Genomic DNA, 13,067 nt, shown 5'->3' on the forward strand with positions numbered 1-13,067 from the left:
AGAGGAGAGGAGAGGAGAGGAGAGGAGAAGAGAGGAGAGTTTCTTTGTAAAGATGTGCATGCAGATTGTCTTAGCTTTGATAGTGGTGTTTTCTCAAGGAAAGGCTTGAAATTGATTGAAAATTTCAGGAAGGAAATATCTGTGCATAAATAGATCAGACTGCTTTTCTCTGGAGTATGGCAGAAGCTTGATCTGAGAGGCAATGTTAAATATATTTCCATTTTCTATTTAATTCTGATCTGGAGCTTCCCCTAGTGTAATTGGGTCCTTAAGGAAAGTAGGTGAATGCACAAGTAGGGGAAGAAATGACAGGAGGGAAGGATGGAATGAAAGCAGCACTAAGTAGACTAAAAATCCCACACAGCAAGCTACTGTGAAGTGAAGCCTCTCCAGTCTCCCTTCCTCAGTTTTGATGACTCATTAGCTTCTTTATTTCTTTCCCTTCCGTGTCGGTCCTTGATATGGGTTAACTGTTTCTAGATTTCCCTGGATCCACTATGGTGGTGTGAGGCATCCCTCAGAGGACTTGCCCATCCTAGCACTGGCACCTGACAGTGATGACCCCATTGGCACATTTGTTCCTTTTAAATTTCATATTGTTATAATTTTATTCCATTTCCTTTTGTGAAACAGATTTTAGTGAGAAAATTGTCATTGGGTGTTTCAGTTAGTTTTTACTTTTCCAGCAATATAAGGAAAAAAAAAGAAGAAGGAGAAGAAAAAGAAGAAGGAGCAGCTGCTTCCAGGACTCTCTAATCTTCCCTAAAGAATGGCTTGGTGATGTCTGTATCCCTGTAGTGTCTCCATGAAGCTGAACAAATCTCTAGCCAATATTTTAGAAATTAGCTGCAAATTAGCTTTCTTCCCCTAGGTCTTTCATCATTTCCCTCAACCTTGGCTTCTCTCCTCACCAATTTTCCTGATATACTGTATATCCATGGAGCCAGGAAGTGCCAATTAGAAGGTTTGTGACTATATTTCAGACTTCGATGCTACACATGATCCAGGGATTTTGGTGGTAAAATGTGTGCAGCCAAAAATGGGAGCCCAGGATATAATAAACAGGTTAAAAAAGAGAGAGAATCATTCAGAAGTATGTGGGTAGTTATTTTGGTTGCTTCCAATGTGTCCCACACTATGGTAAATTCTCTATGTAAATGTCATTTCAAGGATCATCCTATGAAGATGTATGGTACATATAAAGACATGTGAGTATAGGTCCAGTACCTAATTATAGTGCACATATTTTATTATTTCTGTTTGCTGTTTGCTCTACATGAAAGCAGATATATAAGTTGACTGCTTACTTTGTCAAAGTGTTTTGATCTTACATATCTGAAGTAAGAAATCAATTGTTTCTTTAAAAGATAGGGATAATATATATACATTTGATTGTTATGAGAATAAAATGAGATGTTTGAAAACAAAAGACAACCAGCACAGCATATGGAAGATATAATTTTCTTTCTGTTATGTCAGTAATTACCATGTGCAATATTAGCAGGTGGTTCACAATTTAAGGCTAAAGGCTGTTGACAATTTTTTTTGGGGGGGGGGGTACCAGGGATCGAACTCAGGACCTTATGTTTGTGAGGCAGGCGGCAGCACCGCTGACCTAAATCCCCATCCCTGTTGACAATATTTGATGTTTGCAAAGTTTTACTGAGCACCTTTAATTATTCCAACTTTTACAAATAATATTGAAATAAATGAATTCTCTGTCTAAAAGGAGTTTATGATATACTAGATTAAGATACAAGGAAACATTAGATATTTATGGTATAAAATTAACACAAAAGAAAGAGGGAACCAAGAGTCTTATTTTTTAAAACATCCAATTTTTCTATAAAATAACTTTCCCCAACACATTCTATTTTTCTGAATTTCTTATGTATGTATGTATGTGTATAAATGTGCATACAAACTAGTGTATAATGCAAAACAAAGTGTAGTATATCAAGGTATTCAAGGAAATCATATATGAAGGCTTCATTGCTTTGGAAGGCAGGGAGCTTTCTAGTCATTTCGTGGGCATAGGTTGGAATCCACAAGAGTTCCTTGTGTCCTCACAACCTAGTGATTTGTTAATATGTGCTACTGATAAATGTAGTTGGTTAAATTCAGTGCTCTAAGCTAAAGCATCTTTCTTCTGTCCTTCCATCTTGCAGGCACTCTTGGATCATGGGGTAATTTTCACCTCTGTTGAAGGGGAACCTTGAACCTTTCTTCCTTGAGCAGACCTAGTGGCATGTACTTTGTCATTCGGCATCAGTGCTACATGGAATACAGGGTGGGGGGTGACTTGTAAACACAAATTTATCTCTCTTTCTACATCTGTCAATGCTGGGTCATTCTCTTGGAGCCTTCAAGGGCTGCTCTATATTGGTGTAGAGCTGCCTGCTTGCAAAGTACTGCAGTTTGGATCTTAAATGTTCCTGAAAGGCCCAAGTGTTAAAGGTTTAGTCCTCAGAGTGGCACTATTTGAGGTGGTGGAGTCTTTAAGAAGTGAAGCCTAGTGGGAGCTCTTTAGGTTGCTGGGGGATGTGCTTTTGAAGTAGATAGTGAGACCCAAGTCCTTTCTTCTTCTTTCCTTTCCCAGTGGGGAGGTGCACGGTTTTGCTCTGCTGCACACTCTTGCCATGATATGCCACCGCAGACCCAAAACAACAGAAGCAACTGAGTAGGGACTGAAACCTCTGAACCAATAAACCTTTTCTCTTTACAAAGTGATTATCTCTAGTGTTTATTATAGCAAAGGAAGTATGACTAACAGGTGGTTTCCTCCCAGAGTTCCAGGTAAGGAGCCAGATAAGAACTTTCTTGGAATCTCTACTGTCTTTTCCTGACTTTCAGTCTCTTCTGTGGGGAGATTAGAATGTATATCTAAGCAACTGCTTTCTAAATTCTCTCCACTAAACTGCAGATTGACAGAGTGGGTGTCTTTTGGTGTGTGACCTTTCCTACTCTAGTACCACAAGTGGTCTGACCTAGCCACCATGTTGGAAGGAATATTTTCTCTACATTGTCCTGTCAACTTGAAGATGTAAGGCTTCTAGAAATAGTTCCTTAGCATCCATGGACAATAAAAATATCACCAGAAGTACCATGTGGATTACAGAGGCAACAACAATAAAAATAATAATATCATAAGTTCCACATAAATGACACCAAGAAATACTAGATTTCAGATGAGGTGAAGACTACATCTGGCATGAGGATCCGGGGAGGTTTTTTTTTTTTTTTTTTTTTTTTTTTAAAGCTTGATCTTACTTTGACCCATAATAAAGTATTAACAAGTGAAGATGGAAGAATGTATGATTCATTGAATGAAAATGGCTTGATTCCCAGTTTAGAGAGGCCTTATGTAACTGAATAGTCTTAAAAATATTTCTTCATGCATAAGGTAGAATGGGGAGACATAACAACACATTTTTTTCCAAAGGCAAGAAAGAAAATGTACAAGAAAACAAAAAATAAACAATGAGAGATAAATATATCCTTGAAAAAGAATTGAATCCAAAGTACAAAATGTTACTGAAGGAGAGGCACAAGCCTGGTTCTAGTTCATTGAAACAGTCTAGTTCATTGGAAGCAGGCAGGAAAAAACCAGCAGTTCCATCCTGGGAGAAAGGTTCCTAGTGAAGCCAGACTCAGACTGGAGCATCCAGCACAAGACTTGGGACCAGGATATGTTTATTGCTGGAAGGCAGCAGTTCTGTCAACAGTGTTTGCTTAAAAAGGGGGTTAAATAAACTGCTAATGGGCTACTGCTGAGGTCACTATGGGATGAATGGTTCCTAGGGAAGCAAGAGCCTTCCTCTGGAGATGATCTTGATCTTGACCACAGAACTGGCCTAAGGTCAGCCTCCTGCCTGCCTCCCTTGGCTCTGCATCATCTCCAACAGGATCTGAAATCAGGGTGTTGATCTTACTCACTACAGCCATTTTAACATCCACACTTGTTAATTCCATCAGCAGTGCCATTTCTGTGCTTCTGTTAACTAACTTTCTTCCCGGTAATCTCAAAGCTTCCTGCTATTTCACATGCCTACTAATTTTAATTTCAGATGTGACCGTTAGATTGTTGGATGTAGGTAATGAAGATTCTTGGAGCTTTGCTGTTTGTGGCCCCCTTTACTCAACGTCTCATTCCCACCTTTCTATACTCATTAGCAATTGGCATGATCAAATTTTGCTTTTACTGTAGCAATTCTAAGAGTCAGGGATGAGGCTCAGTGGTAGCACGTTTGCCTGGCATTTACATGGTCCTGGATTCAATCTTCAGCACCAGAAAATAACAAAGAAGTATATTTATTTTAGCAATTCTGGTAGGGGTATAGCAATAGCTCATTTGTTTTATTTTTATTTATTATTGCCTTCATTACTATATTAAACATCATTTAATGTAATTCTTTGCCATTTACATAATTTTGTTGATCTATCCAGTTAAATCTTTTACCCATTTTTAGGTGGATTGTGTTCTTGAATTTTTAAAAGTCTATCTCCTTGCAAAAGGTTTGTTATTTTAAATCTTGTGTATTTCCACATAAATTTTAGAATAACACTGTTTAATGAAAAACAAAAGCCTGCTGGGGCACTGATTGTGATTATAATTATATAAGATCTATAGGACAAGTAGGAGGAAACTGAGATCTTAACAATATTGTGTGCCCTAAACATTTCACATGGGAAAATGATTTGAGCCAACCTTTAATAAAAGAATAAATAAAGATCCAATAAATAAATGGAAATATGTGCATAAGCATTATTCATCAAGAAAATGAAAATTAAAAACACAATAAATTTCTACCACACATCATTAGAATGACTAAAATCAAAAGAATAAAAATATAAAATATAGATGAAGTTATGTATGGAATGACATTATGGAACTTAGATTGGCAATAAACATAAAACTGAATACCCACTTTGGAAACTATCTAGGCAGTTCCTTATGAAGTTAAACATACACCGACTAAGTAACTGAGAAATTCAAGTCTTACATACTTAACATGTATAAGAATTTTCATAGCATTCTTTATATCCAAAAATTGGAAACAGCCCTGAGGCCTATCAACAGAGGAATGAATTTTAAAAGTATGGGATAGTCATAAAGTAGAATACTGTACTACTTAATAAAAATAAATACATTATAATTATATGAAAGAATACAGATGAATCTCAAAAACATTATTCAGAATAGGAGAAGCTAGGTCAAAAAGTGAAAATATTGAATGATTCCATTTAGTAAAATTCTGGAAGAGATAAAACAAATCAGTAAAACAAAACATGTAATAAGTAGCAGCCTGGGGCAGAGTTTGGAGGACTGACTGCAAATAGACGCAAAGAAATGGCCTTTGTTAATTTTTCTGAAAGCTTCTCGGGGGTTCAATTTATCAAAACTTACCGAGCTGTATTTAAAGTAGGGAAATTTTATTAAATGCAAAATATAATTCACTAGAGTAGGTTCAATCCTGCAATAATGGATTTAACAGATAATTAGATATGGCTAAAGAGTGACCTGGGAAAAAATCAGAAGGCATTATTTTAGTCTGGCAGAAAGAGGTGCAAAATGGAAACTATGCAAAAGGAATTAAGACACATGAACTGGGTGAAGAGGCAAAATGTTATGGGTACAAGTTCTAAAAAGTAAAAGAGGAGAGAGAATGAAGTAAGGGTAATACATTAAGAAATAATGGTGGTGAATTTTCTACTGCTGATAAGACATCAATCCATATATTAGAGAAGCTCAGCAAACTTTAGTTAGGATGAGAGAAGAAAAACAGATGATTATAATAAATCTCAAGAACCTCAAATATAAAGAGGATATCTTAAATGCAGACAGAAAGGGAAAGAGGGAGGGAGAGATATCTTAATAGCACTATCACCTTCAGCTTAACTCAAATTCTCAGTGGAATGCAGAAGAGGCTAGAATAGTTCTCGCTTGCTGAAAGTACCTGAGAATCTGAAATTCTATATTCACTAAGTATATATTTGCAGAATAAAAGTAAAATGAATATATTTTAAGGGAAAAACTGACTTATGGCAGGTCTAAGGAGGTCTGTAAAAAGAAAAGCACAGCAAAGGTAAATTGCCAGGTTTACATAAGCAAAATTAACTGTATATAACAATGATAATTTTGTCTTTGAGTAAAACTGGTATAGAATTAAAAGTCAGATAAGCAGTAGTGTAAGGCAGTAAAGTTGTAAAAGGATTTAAAATGACCTAAGGGTCATATATATTTTGGAAGGTGGTAAAGATACTCCATTATCTTTTCCCCTTTTTTCAAGTTTTTTAAGAGTATATATATTGTAACTTCCAAACTAATTGAAAGAAAAATGGAAGTTGGAGGAAAATAACCAGACCAAAAGAAAGTAATAAACAAGAGAAAAAGAAATAAAACAGAACAAATTTAAAACTTCTAAACAAAAAACAAATTAAATAAATATATTTTAACATAAATAAACATATTAACTCAAAATATATTAGGGGTTATATTATTACAGATATACTAGATGTTTCACTGGAAAATAAAAGTGTTCAGTCACTTGTCGCTTGTCAGGCATCTCCTTTAAAATAAACAGAGACTCCACCCCACCTGACTCAGAAAGGCTTTCGTTAAGATTACAAAAAAAATAAGTTCTAGCAAGGATGAAAATAGAACCTCTCTATACTGCTGGTGAGGATGTAAATTAGTACAGCCACTATGGAAATTAATGTAGAGGTTCCTCAAAAGATAAAAAATAGAAGTACCATCTGATCAAGTTATACCACTCCTTGTTAAATACCTGAAGGAACTAAAGTAAGCATACTGTAGAAATACCTGAATAATATCCACAATTATTGGACGAATATGATAAAAATACACTATACACATGGAACCCTCCTAAAACATGTGGCATAGGGAGTTGGGGGGGAGGAGGGAGATGAGGGATGATTAAAGCATGTTATGTGCATGTACAACTCTGCCAAAAGGAAACCCATTAGTCTGTATGACCAACATGCAGTAACAAAAAGAAAAGCAGAAAATAAAATTCAAATGTTGGAAATGGGAAATGAGGTATTATATAAATTATAAAATCAAAGGAACTAAGGCTGTATTAATGTTAAATGAAATGATCAACATGTTCATGTTTAAATACAATTCATAAATTTTAGTGGCATCTATGTTTAAAAGTTTTCTGTATTTCTCCTTCTACAAATTTAACGCAAAAGGGATTACTAAAGAAATAGGATTGCAATTTGTAGCTTCTAAGGCAGCAGAAAAAAAATGGAACAACTTTAATTACCTCAAAATAAAGCAAGGAAAGAAAAATAAAAGATCTAATAAGAATAAAATAAAAAATACAAAGCAAGAGCAGAAATTTATTCAGTATAAGGCATGAAATAAATGTAAATATATTCAATTAATTCAAAGAATATCATAGATTACTAGTTGGTTTAAAAATAATAAAACAGCTCATTACTTATAAATATTCACCTAAGTGAAGAAACGATATATTGAAAAAAAATAAAAGAATTGAAACATAAACAGTAGGTAAATGTTAACCAAAAGAGTAAAACGCTGAAACTCTGAAATAATAATTTTTATGAAAATTTCACAAAAAAGCACAAATGGAAAAATTTTAAAATGGCATTCTGCACTGTTAGACACTGAATAACCAGGCACCATCAAATATGGAGGATCTTTGATGACCCTTTTAAACAAGACAATCGCTGTCTGTGGATGGGACAATTCCCTAGATCTCAATTTTGCAAAACATCCAGATGTCCTGATCCTGTCTTAAGGGGGTCCCCAGCTTTCTGAGAGTTTACTCCTGAGCACTACCCTGGGGCCATGTGAGAAATAATGGCTTGTTTCATCTCTTGCTACTGGTTTAATAAGCATTTTTGGATCTGGTCAAAGATTTTTATCATTATTTCAAACACAGTTTTCATGAGAACATATGATGTATTTTCTAAACCAGTATCTAAAAACAAATCTTGGATTTATTCTTTGTCCTGTCACAGAAGTTTTTAAAGCATTGTTGGAAAGAAGCTAAAGTGAAGGTTCTGAAATATATGTATAAGTGCTTCAGATTTGGATCAGATTATTCACTGCCTGAGCCCACGCCGGCAATACCACTTTCATTAGTTAAACTTTGTTTATTTGTATTTAAAATGAAAATATAATACCACATTTATTACAATATATTGTGGACAATCCTTTTGTAAATAATTTATTAAGAATAAAATCTAAATACATCTTTATACCTTTTGGTCTGGTTTCCATATCACAGCATACCTTCTAAGACAATAACTCAAAAAAGTACTAAAGCTCTAGGCACAAATGTGGATATTAGGTTATTTATAATAATCAGGTTTGGGGAACATCATTGATCATTGACAAAAGAGGAATGCTCCATACATTTTGATATCGTGATCCTCTACCTAAATACTTTGTTGTACATTTCTATTATATAGAGCACTAAAACACACAACTTCAATATCTTTTCATGACCAATAAAATAAGGATGATTAAAATATCTTAAAAATCACCAGATGATGTCTGTTTTATATGTTCCCCCAGGCTCACAGAAATGACTCTAAATAATGCTCCAAACAAGTTTTAGATATTTTTTGTTTGCCATTCTCTGAAACCTCTTGCATAGTGAGAATCAGTATCTTTTGTCCTGTACTGTCTCCTACATTGTATTTCATTATTTCTATCCTTTTCTAGTGTCTATGTTTCCTAGAAACTGACAGTTGGATCCGAAGGCTTAGTCACATTATAGGTTATTTCTTTTTTCAGCAATGAATAAATGTAAGAGCATACTGTGTGTGCTTTATTTTGTATTGTGTCAAGAGGAAGAAAATGTTTAATTCTCCCACTTTTGGTAATGTTAAGATTGATCAGTGGGTTCCTATAATGTAAGTGTCATCTATTTTTTATAATGTTCTCTAATTTTAATCTGAAGCATTAAGCAGCCATTCGGGACTACCTAGCTACATTGAGGGGAAAATGATTGATCAACACATTTTCATTTATACATTGCATTTTACCTCAAAAACTCTTTTATCACAATATTACATTATAACATTACACTGAAATGCAGTTCATTATAGTTTCCTTTATTTTTCAGAACAATGAATTGGTGCCAAGATAAAATCCAACATTGACCAACAAGATTTTTAAAAAATTATGAACATACATATTTTTGATTTTTAAATTTTTAGTATTTCATACATTTAAAAAATATTGGAGTTATTTTATTATTATTATTATTGCTATCCTGCCTTTGGGCAATGAATGTCCCCCTGTAAGTCTCTGTCTGTGTCCTTTTGAGAGGACTCCAAACTTTCCTGTTTGCTTTCAGAAACAAGATATTTCAGTGTCATTTTGCAGTTTTTTTCTGCCCTACATGAGATTTTCTGCCTCTTTACCCCAACTTTTTTGTAGGAGAGCAGCAGAATGTTGGATACCAGGACTGTCTGACAAATAGGAGGAGAGAAAGAGAAGGATGGAGATGCAAGGTAATACTGCAGTTCAGCTGTGGGCTTTAATGAGGTTTGGTGCTATATGTTCCCTTTTGACCCCTTGCCTTCCATTCCCCCCTCCCTTCCTTCTCTTCTCTTCCCTTCCCTCCCTTGGCTTCTTTTCCCTTCCCCTCCTCTCCCGTCTCTTCCCTTTCCTTTCCCTCCCATATATTCTCTTCCCTTATCTTAAGATGTTCTTTTCCCTCTTTCAGATTGGCTTGGTGGAAGAAAGGCATTTTGCAAGCTTAAGGGCCTTCCTCATTGACTACATGAATGATTATGACACATTTATTTCAGTATTTTCTAGTTGTTTTTATTGAATCAATAAAATAAGTTGGGGTCCAAACATGCTCTGCCAGAAAACAAAACCCCTGGATTTTCAGCACCAGCTCTCTATGTGACCACAGACAAAACCTAGAAATCCTTTGGTTCTCATTTTTTTCACCTACAGAACTAGGATAAAACAACTGCCAATTTAATTTTCAGAAAAAAGATTATGCAAATATTGTGCAAATATTATGAAATCACACGTGATGTCTCAGAAAAACACAAATCAGCATATCTATAAGGTGGTTAGGTCCCACTTTGTGCTCTTCTTCAATGTCTTTACTGGATTTGAACCTCTGTATTCCATGGCTATTGACAATTTGCTTGACTTGTTATCTTGTTATCTCCTTGTTGTACTAAATCTTCAATTCTTTTTACCTATCTACCAAAGCTTGCTAGATCTGGAAAGTTCCTCAATTCTTTAATGTTGACTTAATTTGTAGTTCTAAACTACTGGTCTTCTGTTGCTAGTCATACAAAATAGCCAGGAAATCAAGTGATAGTCTGTAGTATCTTGAAAATCTACCTAGGGTCTGATGACATTAGTATGTGCCTTTAAACACAACATGCAGCATGGATATGCACATACCTATTACACTAATTTTTTAAATGGATAAATGATGGGCATAGTAATAGGATGAGTTAGTAGAAAAGCTTTGCCCAGGAAAGCAGAAAGCTTGGACTTCAGCCCCACTGGTACACAACTGACTTTGGGTAAGTGACTACAATTCTGTGGATCATTGTTGAAAATCCCATTAAGTATATTGGTACATGTTAGGTATAAATTATAATCACTTTCATCATTGGGAATTTGTACCTGTACATGATATATCTTGGTTCTTGCTTTTTCCTCCCATTTCCCTTCCTTTACTTCCACCCCTCCATTCCTCCCCATTTACAAAAATTTGTTTCCTTTTTCCGTCTTTTCTCATACTTTTTCCTTCCCTTCTTTCCTTTCTCCCACACCCCTCCCTACTTTCCCTTCCCTTTTAGACCTGTTCTTACTATTTTACATTATCTATTATACATTTTGGTCCACATTTACTCTTGCTATATCTCACACCAAACTATTCTATATTTACACGTTTGTCTTATTTATTTCCCTTAAGACTATGACTTCAATGTGCATCCATTTAGCTATAAATAACTCTTCTAGTTTATCATTCTTTATGGATGAGCATCACTCCATTTTATTAAAAAAACCACATCTTCTTTATCCAGTCACCAGTTGATAGGCATTTGGGATGTTTCCAGGATTGAGCTATTACAAACTGTGCTGCTATAAACATGGGTGAACATATATTGCTGTGAGATGATGCTTTTAAATCTTTTGGGAAGTTAGCCAGCAAGAGAACAGCTGGGTCAAATGGGATCTCTAATCCTAGTTCTTTGAGTAATCTCCACACTGATTTACATAGTGGTTGTACCAGTCTACATTCCAACAACAATGGAGAAGGGTTCATTTGCTGTTGATTTCTTGATAGTAGCCATTCTTTCTGGGATGACATGGAATCTCAGAGTCGTTTTCATTCGCATCTCTTGAATAATCAGTGATGTCGAACATTTTTTCATATGTTTATTTGAAGTTTCTATGTCTTCATCTGAGAAATGTCTATTCATCTCAGAAGCCCATTTTTGATTGGGTCTTTTAAATATAGGGGATCTGATTTTTTAAATTCTTTATATATTCTACATAATAGTCCTTTGTCTGAGGAACAGCTGGTAAAATACTTTTCCACACTTTAGGTTGTCTCTAAACTCTGTTGAGTTTCTTTTTCTATGAAGAAGCTTTTAAATATGATCAGATCCCAGTTGTTGATTATTTGTGCTAGTTCCCACGTGATGGATGTTTTCTTCATAAAGTCTTATCCTATGCCAGTATCTTCAAGAGTTCTACCTAACCTACCTTCAAGCAGGTTTAGAAGAATTTAGCAGGTTTAGTGTTTCTGATTTAATATTTAGATCTTTGATTCATTTTGATTTTAGTTTAGTGCATAGTGAAAGATATGTGACTAATTTTAATCTTGGGAGAGTTGAGACCTAGTTTTTCCAGCATTATTTATTAATAAAAGGCTGTCTCTCCTCCAGTGAGGGTGTTTGGCTCCTTTGTCAAAGATGAGGTGGCTGAATGTGTCTGGAGTTGTTTCTACATCTTCTAATCTGTGCTACTAGTCCTCAGGTCTGTTTCTTTGCCAGTACCATGCTGTTTTTATCACAGTGGCTTTGTACTATCGTTTCAAGTTGGGGATTGTGATACCCCCTGCCATGTCTCTGTTGCCTAGTATTCCTTTGGGTATTCTAGGTCTCTTCTTGTTCCAAATGAATTTTTGGATTGTTTTCTCTGGTTCTGTGAAGTGTATTGTTGGAATTACAATTGGCATTGCATTAAATCTATACAGCAGTTTTGGAAATATGGCCATTTTCACTATGTTTTCTTCCTACCCAGGAGCAAGTGATGCCTTTCCATTTTCTGATATCATCTTCAATCTCTCTTTTCAGAGTGCTATAATTTTCAGAGAAAAGGTCTTTGCTTTCTTTTATTAGGTTGATTCCTAGGTATTTCAGGTTTTTTGTATTGTGAAGGGAATTGTTTCCCCAATTTCTTTCTCAGTAAGTCCATTGTTTGTGTACCAGAAGGCTATTGATTTTTTGTTTGTTGACCTTGTATCCAGCTACTCTACTGAATCAAGTTATTAAGTCTAGATGTCTTTTGGTGGAGTTTTGGGGGTCTTCTATCTAGAGTGTCATGTTATCTGCAAATAATGATAGTTTAACTTCTTCCTTTCCTATCTTTATTCCTTTTATTTATTTTTCTTGTCTAATTGTGGTGGCTAATGTTTCCAAAACTATATTGAACAGTAGTTTTGATAGTGGACATCCTTGTTTGTTCCTGATTTTAGTGTGAAGGATTTCAGTTTTTGACCATTTAGTATGACGTTGGCTGTTGGATTTTCATAGATGGCTTTTGTCAGGTTGAGGTAGAGACTGTCTATTCCAATTTTCTGTAGGGTTTTTATCATTAACGCAAGTTGTATTTTGTTAAATGCTTTTTCTCTGTCTATTGAGATGATCATATGGTTTTTGTCCTTGGCTCTATGAATATAGTGTATTACATGGATTGATTTGCATATGTCAAACCATCCCTACATCCCTGGGGTGAATCCCACCTGGTCAGGGTGTATGATCTTCTTGATGATCTTCTACATTCTGTTTGTCAGTATCTT

This window comes from Heterocephalus glaber, unplaced genomic scaffold (genome assembly GCF_053883595.1).
Source record: "Heterocephalus glaber isolate CG9 unplaced genomic scaffold, H.glaber_assembly_v1.0 deba00000331, whole genome shotgun sequence".
Taxonomy (NCBI): Eukaryota; Metazoa; Chordata; class Mammalia; order Rodentia; family Bathyergidae; genus Heterocephalus; species Heterocephalus glaber.